Source organism: Pundamilia nyererei, unplaced genomic scaffold (genome assembly GCF_000239375.1).
Source record: "Pundamilia nyererei isolate P.nyererei 1_Seehausen unplaced genomic scaffold, PunNye1.0 scaffold00121, whole genome shotgun sequence".
Taxonomy (NCBI): Eukaryota; Metazoa; Chordata; class Actinopteri; order Cichliformes; family Cichlidae; genus Pundamilia; species Pundamilia nyererei.
The window spans coordinates 1513120-1529017 of NW_005187522.1; positions in this window are offsets into that span (position 1 = coordinate 1513120).

Here is a 15898-nt window from a genome sequence, read left to right on the forward strand (position 1 = left end):
AAAAAGCTTTAGGACAGCAGTGCCGTATTATCACCTCAGTGAAAAGCTGGTCGCTTGCGGACATTTCATGTGCCGGTTGCATAGGTAACCCTCTAACGTATTTACTACCAGGTCACCTTATTCACTGTAATCTCAGGTTCACGTCTTCAATGTCCACCAGCTTCGTGTAGTCACTTGAAGTCACTGGATTCCCGCTTTATGATCTCTGGTCACCTTTGGTCGTCCATGCAGCCTTAGCAATTATTTGCCAAGCAGCCCCTGTTAGCTCTGTTTTGGTCGCCATCAACTGCTGAGGCAGCTAAATGCTGTCCTCTTATTTCCCAAGGGGTCACCACAACAGATGCATCCACATGTTTTGATTTGGCACAGATGCCCTTCCTGATACAACGCTCCCATTTATCCAGGCTTGTGACCCCCCCGAGGTCGAGTTTGTGTCTCCTCCTAGAACTGAAACAGGGGTTTTGACTTTGACACCATGGAGCCTGTGTGTTGCATGGAAAATAGTAACTGCTAGTGATTAAATTGGTATACAGGAGTTTTTAGACCCCTTTTTTGGTATTTTTCATGTATTCATTTAACTTTTGGCTGAAAATTGATGGCAATCGCACACAATTAGTTGATACAAATTGTTGTAAAACATTGCCACATTGAGCAACTATTGTATTTTAATACACTGAAAATATAGAAATATTGATTGCATCAGCTTTAGCACTTAAAAGATTTTTCGAACTTGTAGGTCAATGTGCTCATTCTGGTGTGTTATAGCTGCGTTCACACACATCCGGGCTCTACACATTTTAAAAGAAAACTCTTTTTTTTTAACACGTTTGTATTAACAGTTCCAGAAGTTATGGCTAGCAGGCGCAGAAACATTTAACTGAGAATATCAGTGTCGAACAGACAGGAAGGCTGTTGTTTACTCTGGGTTGGTTATTCATATTTCCTCTTCTATCAAACACTGTGTTGAGATAAATATTTGGAAAAGCCAGCCACATGCGCCCCATTTACTCCTGTTTCTTGGATGCAAAATCAGGAAGCAGTTTTCCCAGTAGTCAGGTCACATTTTCTCCAGTACCTGGAGAAAAGGCTCTTATTTTAATTTTAATACTTAATCAAGAATACAGGCCACCAGGAAAGTTTTTCATGTTTCAGAGAAAAGTTGCCTAATTGCATATGTTGCAGGACATTTGTAGAGACAGATCAATCTTGACAATAGAGACAATCTTGTCAGTCAAAAGCAAACGATCGCATTGTAAGAGAGAACCTAAAGGCAAAGTTGCACAACACATATTATGGATTTTTCTTATGGGTGTGGTCTGTCGCCAACATACTGAGTAATGAGATAATAAAGACACAAAGTATATAGCAATGTAGAATGACAACTGAGTGCTCATGTAAAAAGTATTTATGGTAAAGTAATAATGTCATTAAAGGAGAATAATGATGGTTTAAAACGTCAGCATGTTGACAGACACCTTATCTGGGATGTTTCAATCACAGAGAGACAAGCTTTAACGATTCACAAAGGCTACAATAACTAAAACAGGCCATTGTCATAGAAATGGAAATGACACGTTTCAAAATAAAATACTTTCATGGGTGAAACATCTCGCCTGGTGTGGCAAATGAGCAGATACTGTTTTATTTTGGAATTGACTATGTTTTATGGAAAAATGATTACTCTGTGTTCGTATGCCTGTATACGAGCTGTATGCCTGTCACTTTCATAGCGTGTTGTGTTCCTGCTGTTTGTTTCCAGTCTTTTCATAGTCGTGTAGCTAGCCCTAATCAAAGCCAAGTCCTTTTCTTCACTCTCGAGGGCTTGCTGTTTTCATCCTGCATACTCCAAACCTAACAGAAATCCAGTGTTTATAATTTGTAACATGCAATGTATGCCAGAAGCATAATGTGGCTATTCTGTAGGCTTGCGTGATTGCTGTATGTGAGAGCGTAGCAATATAATCAGCACAGTCCTGCTCAGCTCCAAACACACTCGCACACACTCCGTGACCCACCTGTGCGAGTTCCTACAATAACCCGGAGCCTATAGATTTAAAATGCAGATCTGTTTGTCCAGGTGCGTCAGTGAAAGAAAACTCTATTGACCCCCCCACACACCACGCAACACAAGCATAACATGTGGGTGTGCATGTGTTACCATTTAAAAGTGTGTGTCCCATAATGACATAGTGATGAAGGGGTAAATCTACTCTGCTGTGCTGATGCGTACTCAGATAGACACCTGCAGTCTGTGCCCTTTTTTCCTTTTTCTCTCTGGCCTCACCTGCAACCTTCTCTTCTCCACCATGACTTACATCTTGTTTTTTTCTTTTTTTTTTTAATTGTACCGTCTCCCTCCTCAGCTTCTGTCTTCACAAACAGGATACTGAATGGTTGGTTTTGCTGGAGGGATTCCTGGCAGAGTGATTTGGTTGTGATATAATGTAAATCACATTGCCAGGGATTTCCAACCAGCTACAGCTGAAACCCACGTCTCCAACGCCTGACGGCTGCTTGGCAACATCAACGTTAGCACAGCCCGCTGCTCTAAATACTTTGACGCATCCTCTCGGTTCGAAAAAAATGAATTAATCTTATGTTTTAAAGGTCCCATTTGCTAAGATGCTGTTAAACTGTGTAAAGTAATTCATACAAAAAATGTTCTAAACCACATTTAGTGCTAAATTTGAGATAATCTCAGTGGATATTTGTGATTCGGCCTTTTTTTCAGTTTGTCATCGAAAAGAACAGTTTGCTACCTATTCTCCCAAAGTGTAGGTTGTGGTTAGGGTTAGCACAGTTAGCTAAGGTGAAAGCATGGTTAGTCTGGTTCATTTTAGAGGTAAAAACCAACATAAGAGCGCCTATAAAGCTTATTAAAGTGCAAGAGAAAAAAAACGTTTTGTGGTCAATGGTATATATGGCCCAGGCTAACATTTGGCCCCTAAATAATTTAATTAATTATTGAACAATAAGGTTTTTTATACTTTGCTCTTTTTCATGTGTTCATTTGTATGTGTCAGTTACAAAGTTATGAGAATTTGTCTTTGGACAAAGCAAGGCTAGCTGCTAAGCTAAACAGCTGCTTGCGAGAGCTTAGCATTCACTATCTAGATCTTAAAGTCATATTCAGAGCTCCAGAAATGTTAAACGTTTCCCTTAAAAAGTGATCCATGTGTATTCTTGCTCGGGCCCTGCATTACAAAATGTAGATGCAGTGTCCTCCAGACGGCTTCAGCATTAGTTTGGTGGAGGTGAAGGACTTAGCTCGCTCCGTGAACAGTTCAGTGAAGTCCTGTGTTCACAGTGGCTAAGTTCCGCTCCTCTCAAACCTTTCCGGCTCTTTGCTCCCTCTGCCGTAACAGATGTAAGATATCAACAAGTAATCAAGGGTTTGTTTGGTTGGTTGTTTTTTTTATTAAAAATTATGTTCTGCTAGCATTATATGATGTATAATTCAATATATAATTGATTTTGGGCGTTTAACGTCCTGCTCTCACTGCTGAGAGTGCTTGAGGGTGCATGAGGCACATCCTGTATTGGTTGTGTAACTGACCTGCTGTAGCAGAGAGCACAGTGATTTCCTACCAAACCATTAACATGAAAATAACAAGCTTCTCTTTTACAGTTTGTCAGATGGAGCGACTCAAAGGGTTTCTGCAGTGCACTTCCCTTCTTCTCTTGCTGTCTACATTATACCATGTTATGCAGCAGTCTTTTGTGCGCTCTCTGAGAGGACAAAGATAAGGCTTATGAAAAAAGAAAGATGGGTTAGACGTAGGCAGGAGGGAGGGACGGGTAAGTCTTACTCATACAGGAAGGAAGTACAGGAAATGTCCCATTGGGAAAACAAGTAGCGGCGTAATTGTGAACCCTGGGCTCATTTACTGTCTGGGTGGTCATGAAAGCAAGGTACTGATTTTGTGTGTATCTCTGTGTGTCCGTGCATGTGTGTATTCATGTTTCAAGTAAACACTTCTGTGAACTTGTATGTTGATTACACAGTGCTACTAACACTGTTCTTTGTTTAAATCTGGAGATTTGAGATGGTTTTTAAATGTTTCTCAGCGCCGAACACTGTAGAAGCATCACGGCACTCTCATAGGGGTTATCCTGTGTTTACAGCAGCTATCTCTATCGTTCTTGCTCACCCAATCGCCACACGGTTTAAAAAAAAAAGAGCTACGGGAATTCGAACAATGTTGTTAATGTCGTTAAGAATAATAAAATATGTCTTCAATCCGACTCCGTTTTTATGTATTTTAATATGTTAATGTCTTTTAATGTACAGTGTACTTTTCAACAATAGATTTAGAAGCTTAACATCAGTGCTGGTCTCGGACAAGTCCAAATAAAATTGGTAGTGAAAATTGAATTTATAATGGGAAAAGTCATAATGTATTATTCACCCGTTTAAGTTTATATGTATCTTTAATGTTCAAGCTGTTAAATACTTAAATAATAAGCTTTTAAATACTTATATACCTTGGTAACATAATCTATGAGAATGCAATTTATCTGCAAAATAATAAAGCTTTAAAATAAAGGGTACCAAATATAGTGGAAAAAAACAAAAACAGAATAACATTGAAATACTTCAGTTAAGTGCACGCATGTTAAACCTGTACTAGACTAAATGTACTCAGTACACTTGTACTGGTCCTATTCATCCTTTCATCCAATGATGTTGGGCTTTGTAAGATTAGTACTCTACTTCTGTGGCATTGGTGGGGGGCAGTCATGGCAACCTATGCCCTCTTGCAGACACACCACTGCCCCCCAATCTGGCACTTTCCGATCTTAGGCTGTATTAATATATATCATTGAAATGGTGGTAAAGACTAACCGAATCAAAGTCAAGTCAATTCAGTTAAATGTACCACACACACACACACAGGAATTTGAAATTGCATTGCTCCCACAGCCCTCAGTGTACAGAAATCAAGAGGTGCACAGCTAAAAATGTGGCGCACGGCAGCAGTTGTGACATCACTTTTGGCACGGTCTGTAGTTCAGTAGTTCAATTTAATCAGGACAGAGATTGAGAACCAAAAATCAAAAAACATTTCACTAAGCAATAAAAAATAGTCCCTAACTCTGTCTTTTCCTTGCTATCTAAAGCTTACATGGCAATTTGTTTCTTATTAAAATCCTAAGCGTTCAATGAATTTTAATACTGTTTGTAGAACTAAATGTGGCTTCTACTGAGCCCTTTAAATGTCCTTTTTAGTGATGTAGGGGCACAAGTTTCAAATAATACATGACAAGATATAACATAAGACATACACACGAGGAAATCTTCAGGAGGTTTTGCTTTAAATCGACTTTTTAAAACCTCTTTTTTTTATTTTACCTGTCTGTTTTTATGTTACCTTACCTGTATACCTGTTGTTTGCTTCCCCTTGTGGTGAAAGCAGGGTGGTGCGGGTGCCTGGGCTCAATCTCCTGTGCCTACTGAGCTGATAACAGTTAGATGTTAACAAGCACTGGCTCAGTTCAGCAGGAACCGGAGTTAGGCCCTCTAGAAACATCGAATCATCGAGCTGCAGTCTGAACCATCTGTCTAATTACAACAGCACACGGCAGCAATCTACATGTTCAATTAGCGTTTCCTATATACTGTACTACATATGTAGCATTATAGCTGGCTTGCCTCCAACAGTAGTTGTGGGATTTTTTTTCTTTCCTCCTCTAAAGGTCCATTAGACTTTTCCCACAAATGCTCATCAAGGCCAATCTCCAAGAAAAAGCCAGAGTGCAATCATCTGTTAATGAGAGCAGAGGAAGCACAGACCCACACATCCTCTCTTAATTTAACTCTCGCAGTGTAAAGCTCGTGATGGAGGAAATCTGCTTCTGTTGGTTTGGTATTACTAAAACATCACAGGAGCAGAGTTTTTCCAGCTGTATTCAACACTTCTTAAGGTCCCAGGAAAATTCCTTTGGATGCGATTTAAGCCAAGCCGTGTATTTCAACAACTATTTGACTTGCCTTCAATTAGCTCCTTTTCGCTCATAAATCTGTGAAACAGACAGTTGCAAGTTGCCTACATTAGCAAAGAAGTCCTTAAAAATTACAACCTTCTCACAAAAAAAGTAAAAGAGTACTTTCTACTTATTTTATTAAACCTGTTAAATACAGCTAATGCGATAATAAAGATTAAACCCAGGTCAGGCTGTGGCAGAGCGTCTGGCAGAATAAGTAATACTGTTGTTACTTTTGATATAAGCACATTTTGCTGGTTTCAGGGAAATTTCCTAACTAGTTTATAAGTGATTACAGGAGGTTGCTGGTAGTGCTAGGTGAAACTGGTCACAAAGAGGTATACAGTGTTGCACCGAAAAACCTCCTCATGATGGCTCTGGTTGCTAGCAGGTTGCCATGGTTACCTGTAGTTTGTATGGAAGACGCCAGCTTGCCTGCGCTCGCCAACTACTTGTGGAATTGTGAAAAGGAAACAGAGAACATTCGCCTTCAAAGTAAATCCTTCATGCAAACGTTTGACAATTACTTGCTGACCAGTTGTGAAACCAGAAATGAAGGATTACTTTCAGATTAAGGGACCCAATATACCTCCCTTATCAATGTGTACCATTAATACCAGCAGTTTGGACACGAGTACCTGCTGCAGCATTCTCCTGAAGAAGGTCGTCACTCAGACGAAACCTCCACTTCAACGCTGCTGTAGAAGAGGTCAAAATGGGAGGCAAAGAGGTTTTTTCTTTTAGGGTTTTTTTTTTTGAGAAAGTCAAATTTTTATATTGTTGCAACATTTCCCTCTGTATAATCTGTGAACCTCTGAGCCTCTGAATATCATTATTTCTCTGTATGTTCTGTATCAATAAAATGGTGGTAAAAAAACCCAACACAATCATGCGGTCGTATTTTCAACCTATCTGCAGTGACAGCAGCACAACGCATCAGGCTACTAAAAGGGAGAAGTGCATGACTGGTTCAAACAACATCAAAGTGGCGGCTTGCATCAGTGGATGTTACATCATCTCATCGCTACAAACAAACAAAAATGTCAAGCATAATAGTCCCGTGCGATTCTACAAAAAGTTGCTCAACTTTACCAAACTACTGTAAATCAAAAATACAGCAACTTTACTGTAAATACAAATTACATGAAAATACGGGGAATTCCAGTTACAACAATTTATCTTATGTCACTAAATTTATGTCATTGCACTTACAAGTAAATTCAATTACAGCAGAATTTTTTTCTCCAAAAGAGGTTTTCAAAGTAAAGTTACTCTTATTGTAGATTACTGGCATCCAGGTGAGGTGAGTGAGTTAATGCAGAATTTACAGCAACTTATCTTAAAATTAGTTTTTTCTGGTGTAACAATTGCTTTACTGTGAACTTGGCACTCTGAAAAGTGGTAAACACCAGAAAGGTGCCACTGTTTGACTGCTGCTGCCTCTCAGTGACAAAGTGCCGCTTCTCCAACAGTTTCTCCAGATTACTGATGACAGTAATGTGAATCCCGAGTTCACTGTCAGACTGCGTTTTCCAAAGTTTGTTCGTGCACTTGCAAAAACAAGAAATATATCATATATCATATATTTTGCTATCATGTCTACGTTCTTTAATTTCTTGCTGTAAACATGTATTTTCTTTCTCTAAACAAATAGTTAGAGAAATAACATGAAATAAAGCAGAACAGCGAAGTAGCTTTGAAAAAAAAAACCCAAAGCACTGGTTGTTTGATTTATTATTTATAAATCAATCACCGTGTGTGCAGCGATGGTGAGTAAAACTCTGCTAGAGATTGCTCCCCTTCCCTTAAATCCTGCACTTTGTTGTTTTTCTTAGAACAAGATATTTTACCAATATGCTGGGGCCTAAAAGGATATTTTGAAGTGCTGACGTTTCTGGTGTTGTACCTTAAGAACAAAAGTTACACAGAGGAGGTGATATGAGGGATTTTTAGCTTCTCATCATCATTCTTTTCCACTGTCTGGATTCTGCAGCCATGAGTCAGGTACCTGTTTCTGTTTGACATCTGGCCTGTTGTATCTGCACACAAGAGCCCACATTAACACAGGCACTTTTATACACAACCTTATCCACACAAACTCTTACATAATGTTTAATTTTACACAGGTGTACACACTCCCATAGGCTCAAACCGCTAAAAGAAGAACATTCACACTAGTCATGTACACATCAGGCCTAATTTTTGCTCTGACTTTGCAGCGTCACAAAACTAATGCACCATCAGTGTGCCCTCCTGTATTTCTTCTATGTTAGAGAAAACACAGCTGTAACGTTATACTGAAGATTGCGTGACAATGGATCATCTTCCCTATCTGGGAGAAACCACAGCAACAGCTGTGTGCGTGTGTAAATGTGCGTTTATGTTCTGTACCGTCTGCGTCCAATATGAAAATGAATCATCTGAAAGTGTGTGTCACGCTTGTTTGTGACAGCCCCAAACCCCAAACCCAGAACGAGGGCTCACATTTCAGTAATTAAAATCGGCTCATACACCATCAGGCTGGACACTTTAATCCTGCCTTTCAGAGGCTATTTCACATGTGAGGCCACAAATAGAAAGGAAACATATAACATGCTGTTTTTAGATTTAACAAATTGGAATCCGGAGAAAGTTTGGGAGGCACGGGCTATCCTGAAGCAGTCTTTCCATTTAGATCGAAATCGTTAACTAAATCATCTGTCACAAGACGGAGGTTTATTGTGTGAGAATGGAGAAACTTAAAATAGATCCTTTGAAATTAATCAGATTTAAGAAAAAAGCAGTTCTGTGTGTTTTGCACATTTTTAAATACTTTATCTTGTGAGTCAGACGAGAAGAGAAATGAGGAAAATAAAATGTTGGCTGAGGAAATTTAAGGTTCCTTAACTGGCTCCAGTGTGAAATGTAGACTTTACAGAGACAGAATCTCTGACCTGTGTTTGTGTGTGTGAAGTTTCGCTTTCTCGCTCTGTTAGCTGAAATCTGCTTTGACCTGTGGATGTTTACTTGGTAGAGTCTGCATCTTTGAATTAAAGTTCATGTTTAGCTTCTATCGTCAAAACAGTGTGTGCACGTAACTGCTATACAAGCAGATTTAAGCTCCACTGACATTACTGCGGTGGCGGCGTGGAACGAAAATGGTTTATACTGACAGGGGAAGAAAAGATGTTTACTCCAACAGATAAAGGTTGTCAGTGTGAATGTTGAAATTGTTCCGTCTCAGCACACATCTGAAGCTGGTTATGATACAGGCTGTGAGACAAAATCAACTTTAACATACCACTCTGTCCAACTTCCACAGTATAGATGTGAAAGTCTTGTGTGAAGCTGGAAACTGAACATACAATTACTTGGTGGTAGAATTACGGATCAGCCATATGATTAAAACCACTGACTGGTGTCATGAAGAACACTGAGTATTTCATTACAATGCAGCGTCTTGCAGGGAGATCTAGGATCCTGGCATCATCTAAATGCTACTCTGACATAGAAAGACGCAATCTTGCAGACTCCTATGGCAATGGCTCTCTCCACTGCAGTGCAAGAACAGATCGGCTACATTAATTCCAAATTCCCCAACTTTCATCATCTGGTGCTGATGCTCCTGGAAAATCCTGATCCAGCAAGACACTCCCAAAAGTCAAGTCCCTATGCTCATCGGTCAGAGCTGCTTTGGCAACACAACAGAGGATCTGTACAACATTAGCCAGCCATTTTATGTACTTATGCTTATTTCATTTTTAATTTAGTAAATGTACTTATTTATTATATAATGATATAATAAAAAGGAAAAAGAAAACATGCAAAAAGTGGAATTTCAACCAGGAAAGCCATCAGGATAGAAGCAGGAAAGCTGGTAACTACTGTAACCATTTGTACTCTCTACACAGAAGATTTCACTCCATTGATCTACGTTTTGAGCAAAGTGGTCAAAAGATGAATCAAAAGAAAACGTCTCTTTGAGTTGCTGGAACACAGACTCATTCAAATTACCGTCAATCTTGTTGGAGTTCTGCAGATTGGAGAAACTTTTGTTTTATTGTGTTTTGATAACAATATTATATTATTGGTATTATTAGTATTATATTACAATACTTAAAGCTTCTTTTTTTCAGCTGTTCTCTTTAGAGGTCGCCTTCAGCATGTCTTTCACTACATCTCTGAACCTCCTCTGTGGTCTTCCTCTTTTCCTCCTACCTGGCATCCCCATCTTCAAAATCCTTTCGCCAGTATATCCACTCGCCCTCTTTTGTACATGCCCAAACCATCTCAGTCTTGTGTCTTTAACTTTGTCTCCAAACTGCTCAAGCTGAATCCCAGCGGTTCACGCTACCATCTTTCCTGAGACTGAAGGATGAGACTAAGTTCACAAAATAGAAAAACCTTTTTTAAAGCCAAAAAGTCACCCGTGACACAATTATTCCGACCCACATGAAGATTTACACTGCATACAGTCATGATGCAAACCTCACCCTGTATCTAACCTTAATATCTACAACCCACTTAGATATTCTTAGAGAAACCTTGGAGGATGTTACTCTTCGTATATTTGTAGATTTTTTACCAAAAGCTTTATTGTGACGATGAATTGGTAGATTTAACAGTTGGAGGTTGGATGGGTGAATTAATAGATGGTTGGATGGATGATTTTTTTTTCTACGCATTCAAATAAGAAGAAAGAAATTACAATTAAGGAACAAAGCAAACCACAGTGCCGTCATGCTACTGAAAGTTTCAGTACATTAGGATAAAATCAGCTTACCTCACTAATACATCCACCATCTTAGCATTTCCATTTCTTTAAAATTAACAATACAGAGATTTTGTGTAACACAGCCATACATTAAAGTGAGGAAATCTCTTAATCAGTTACAAGGTTAAGCAAAGTGTTTTGTTCTCAGTCTGGTTGTAAGAAGGACTACATGTGTCACATTGAAACAATTACAAATAAAAAAAATAGATCTACCTTATTTTAATCTTGCTGATCTTCTCTTCAAGCTCATCTCTTTGAGCTTGCCTGCAATGCTTCCAGCTCTGCTGCTACTTGTAGATCACTACCAGGAAGTCCTGTCCCTACATCTGTGTTCTGTAATGCATCTCGGTTCTTCCCCTCTGTTTTAAAACAATCTCTCTTTAATTTAAATCTTAGAATAATGTATAATGTTTGCAAGTAGCCGAATCTTAAAAGTTGTGACACATGCATGTTGCCTCACCTTCAGATCTGGATAAGAAAGACTGGAAGTTTGGTCTCTCGGGTCTCATCATCAGTGATTTATTTTATTTTATTATTTTCTCATGCGAGGACATTCATGTTTTTCGCATTTTATTGTAATGCTGACAGATTAATATAAAATAATTTCATCATAGGGTGCATTTGATTTACAATGTTGGCCCAAGACTAGAAAGAGAAAGTGTTTCCAAACTCTTCAAATACAGTGACAGAAGAGTGTGCATGTGCTATGTAATTTATTATGTGCACACAATCAATGACCAGCAGTGTTCCACTGTGTGTTTGAGATCATTGTCATGATGAAATATTAAGCTATCTACATGGTGTTGTGTTGCATGGAGGATCAACATCTGATGGTACATTTCTTGTTCATAACTGTTTGAGGACACACTGCACACTATACCAAAATATACAAGTTATCAGCTCGTATATCTTTCAGGAAGAATCTTGTTGACACAAACATACGATTTTAATTTGAGATGCCTCTCAAATTGTGTTATTTTCATTTTTTGTCAATTTCAACAATAGAAATGGGAACTCTCTTTTTGAACATTGCTCCACCTCTTGAGTTAGGCAGTTTTTATGCTTGAGTGATTGATAGAAAAAGCAGCCAGTGTCCAAATAAAAAGAAAGACCCCCAGAAAGCTTGGAGAACTATTGCTCTAGACCACTTTTTAAAATGACAACAAAGTCTGGTCCCTTGGAAGCAACATATAAAGAAATGAGGGGCGGCTCATGACTGCCGCACAGAGGTATAGTTTATATTTACAAAGCTGTATTTTCTTGATCAAAACTCTCAGAAGATCCAAATAGTCTGTTGATGCATTTCTTATTTTCTTTTCTCCCTCCTGTCTTTATTTAAAAGCACAATTCTTGATGCAAGAGAGCCAAAACACATAAAGCTACCATCTGTTTACTTGTTACACTGCACGAATGCTTTGCTGCAAGGATATGAATACATCTCCCAAACAATGTGTTTCATTATTAAAGCGAGCTTGCAAGTTAAGAACTGTGAAGCTTATTTGCCACCTTTAAGCAAGTCTCCTCCACATAACAAACCGCCGTCCCCCACTGATCCATCAGCCTATTTTTCAGACTCATTTGCAGTCTCATCTGTCTCCTTACTGTCTTACCAGAATCTCTGTCCCTCTGATGGGGTGTGGGTGGGATTAAATATATAATTACAACTGTCTTCACCAAACCATCACATCACCTGGAACTCTTCAGCATGAAAGAGGATGACTTAACTGTGAGGTCCTTGTGCACAGCTGAGCTTCCCAGAGACTGAGAAAAAAAAAGATCAATCTGTGAATCAAGACCTATGTGGAGAGGTTCATAACTCTCAATACCTCTGTGGTTTGGTATAAAGATCACAGTACTGCTGTTAATGCGCTCCACTATCCAAGCCGAGCGAGGTGCAGGGAGTTGTGCTATAATTGGTCCCTTTACGCTACTAGACTCCAGCAAGAGTTCACAATGTCACAGTGTTGTTACAGAACACAGTTCATTTGCTGACATTAGCATGGGCGATCTGCTGTCTGCTGATGTTTTTTATCACCTATCTGTTTCAGCTGGTGGCTCTCAGGTAAAAGACGATTAGCTGCATAAAGGGGAATAAATTGTGTTCAGGATCTCGTTGAATTTTGTGATCATTAGGAGCAGTGTAACAAGCACCAACAGATTATATGCCACCAGGTTCATAAAGCAAACTTGGTGGTAAACATGTAGATCACAAATATACTTTAAGTTTCTGATCACCGGATATATTTAAGTCTAAAATTCCCCATATCATCGTTAGATATTTGACTTTTGATCTTGCTAGTTTTGTGTGTTCTGATTAGTGCACAGAGGGCTTATCAGGGGATTTTTCTTGAAAACAGCTACATGCATTGGCTGAAACAACACTGTGAGAGAGAACAAAAAAATAAATAAATAAAAATGCAAATCAATTAGAGCCATTTCATCATAAAAACGGTGGGTATAGCAGCTCTCAGGCTTGTGGTGGAAACCAGACTCAAACTGATTCATTCATATTCTTTCACTGATGGACCAACTCTGGGAAATATATTATAACACATGTGCCAAGCACAGTTCGTCTAACACCTGATACGATTGTTCCAACTATCACCTTCATCTGACTTTTTTCGCTTTTCCTCATTTTCAGTTTTTATTGCTTTATCCATTTTGTAAATATACACACACAATAATCTTCTTTTGGAGCTTGAGCACAGATTGTCACAGATAAAATCTGCAAGTTGGGAGGAAAGCAAAATCTAATCAGAATTCATCTGACATCAAATTTTCTGCAAGTTGTGAACTGCACTGTTTCTGATGGATTATCAACAGCGGAAACTCTAAAGAGGACCAGACGGCGAGAGGAAATGCTAACAGGTAGCAAAGAAGGGGAGAAAAAGAATGATTAGGATAAAGATGCTAATTTTAAGGACTAAAAAAAATGTAGCTGCATATGGGATTAAAACAAATGACTTCATCACCTCAGTGCTGGCAATCAGCAGCACACTTCCCTGCAGACCAGCACACAGAACTGGATGAGGTCCCTATCTGTCTTCGTAGCCTGCAGGGCTACGACTGATTACTGCCCGCACTGCTGAGCTATCTCCAAATGCGCATTCATGCCAACAGCCAAAACAAAGGAAGTGATGTCATTCGTTTTAATCTCCACTACATGTATGGGCCATTTTATACCATGAAAGGCAAGATTTACGTCGTCACTGCAGCTTCTGTACACATCTGCCTTTGTCTTTCTGTCTGTCACCATCTATTTCTATGACTCACAGCAAGTATCCTTCTGGATCACTGTGTAGAACACCTCACTCTTCTATGCTCTTAGTCATATCCGGAGCACATGTCCCCTCCTTACATTATTTATTTATTCACTTTATTCGTTTAGTTTTTTGGTCTTTTACTAATGCTGATATTCTCAATGAGGAAAGTTCATACATTTGATTTCTTGCAAAGAGTTACGTTAGAAAATTAAAGCTTCTGCCTTTACTAAGATGCCAGGAAGTAAGCGTAATGAGTGGAAACAGGGAGAAAGAGCCAAGCTGTGTGAAGGTTGGAGTGTATAAATAAATAAAAACACAAATGATCCCTTATTTCCCTCCCTTTATTTTAAATTATTTATTTTTTATCAACCAGAGGCATCCTATGCTGTCATTGAGAGGGAACTGGTTCTAAATCAGAATAAAGAGGGTGTTCTCAGTCAGCAACTATAGACCAAGCTTTACTTAAGAAGGCATTTCTCTCATCTAAATCTTGAAGGTCATCAAGGAAACATTTTTAAAAATATCTTACTCAGGAAGCAGTTTGAGTTGTGCATTAAAGTAAATTACACTTTTTCCACAGTTTCCCATTATACCCAAAGTTACTCTAAAATAGCCTCAGAGTTCAATGTTTTTCCACGCCATTGCATGCCTGTTTGCAACCTTCCTTTGCTTGTTCATAAATATATTGAGGAGCTGTCAGACTTACAGTGAATGTAATCTAAAGTGTTAACGTGAAATGGAAAATTCTTTCTGCTTTCTGAAACCTGTTTTACTTCGATTATATTTCCCTGTAATCTGAGATGACAAGTTTGGTGTTTTGCATTGGTAGTTTTAGCTACTTTCAAAATAAAACACTGGGGGTTGTAACTGTGTTTGGCTGGGAAACACAAGTTTGTAAGGGATGGGCCCACCATCATTTGAGAACCATTTGACAACATCAAAATATAAGAACATACGTGCAAAAGACTTTAACAAGGTGTGCTTTTCTCCCTAAAGCCTTTCAGGGGTTATAAGATATTAGAGAGCACCCTCTAGTGATTTGCTGTTTAAAAATCTAGTTGAAGTTCCTGCCAAATTGACCGCATGTATATCCACTTTTTGAACTGCAGAAAATGGGATGAGAAACCTGCAGAAAGTCATCACTGAACTTTTCAATTTGCTTTACAGCCATCTCAAATGTGAGAAATTCTTCCAGCTCTACAAATCATTTATGTTCTTGCGTGTGAAAGCATGCAGTGATTTGGCTAAAGCTATATAACAGTGAATTAAACAAATAGTACCGGGTGTTGGGCGTTTACCTGGGAAATGCAGCTCTGGCCTCCTTTCTTGTTTGTACTTTGGTGCTGCTCCAGTTGTTTTGTTTAATGTGGCCTGTCGGGTGAGTCAGAGGATAGTGAGTAATGATTCAGTCATGCCTGTAATACTAAAAAAAAGAAAAAGAAATTTACACCCACACGCACGGACTACTGTACAAGGTATAAGTTTTGTCTTTTTCATAGTGGGATAAAACCTTTCAGTTAATTGATGTAAAAATAATTTTAAAAAAGGTAAGCACATTTTTATCTCTATACCACCTTTCAAGATAAACATCACAAAGTGCTTCAAAAGAAAATACCAGAGTATAAAAAAAGAACTAACCAAATGCAAGCGTAAAAGGCTTTTAGCAGTTTTTTAAGACAATAAGAATTGAATAAGAATTTGGTGAATTACAAAACTAAATCAAACCAAACATAGAGGAACTGTCCATGATTTTATGCTTTGTCAGTTTGGTTAAAAAAAATAAAAAATCAGCAGCACAACCTGACGACCTTGCCAATTAGGAGAGTTTCTGAGGTCAACTGCCCTCACAAAGTCTTGTGCTTGTATTGTAATACCTGTTTGGACTTTCCTAAATATT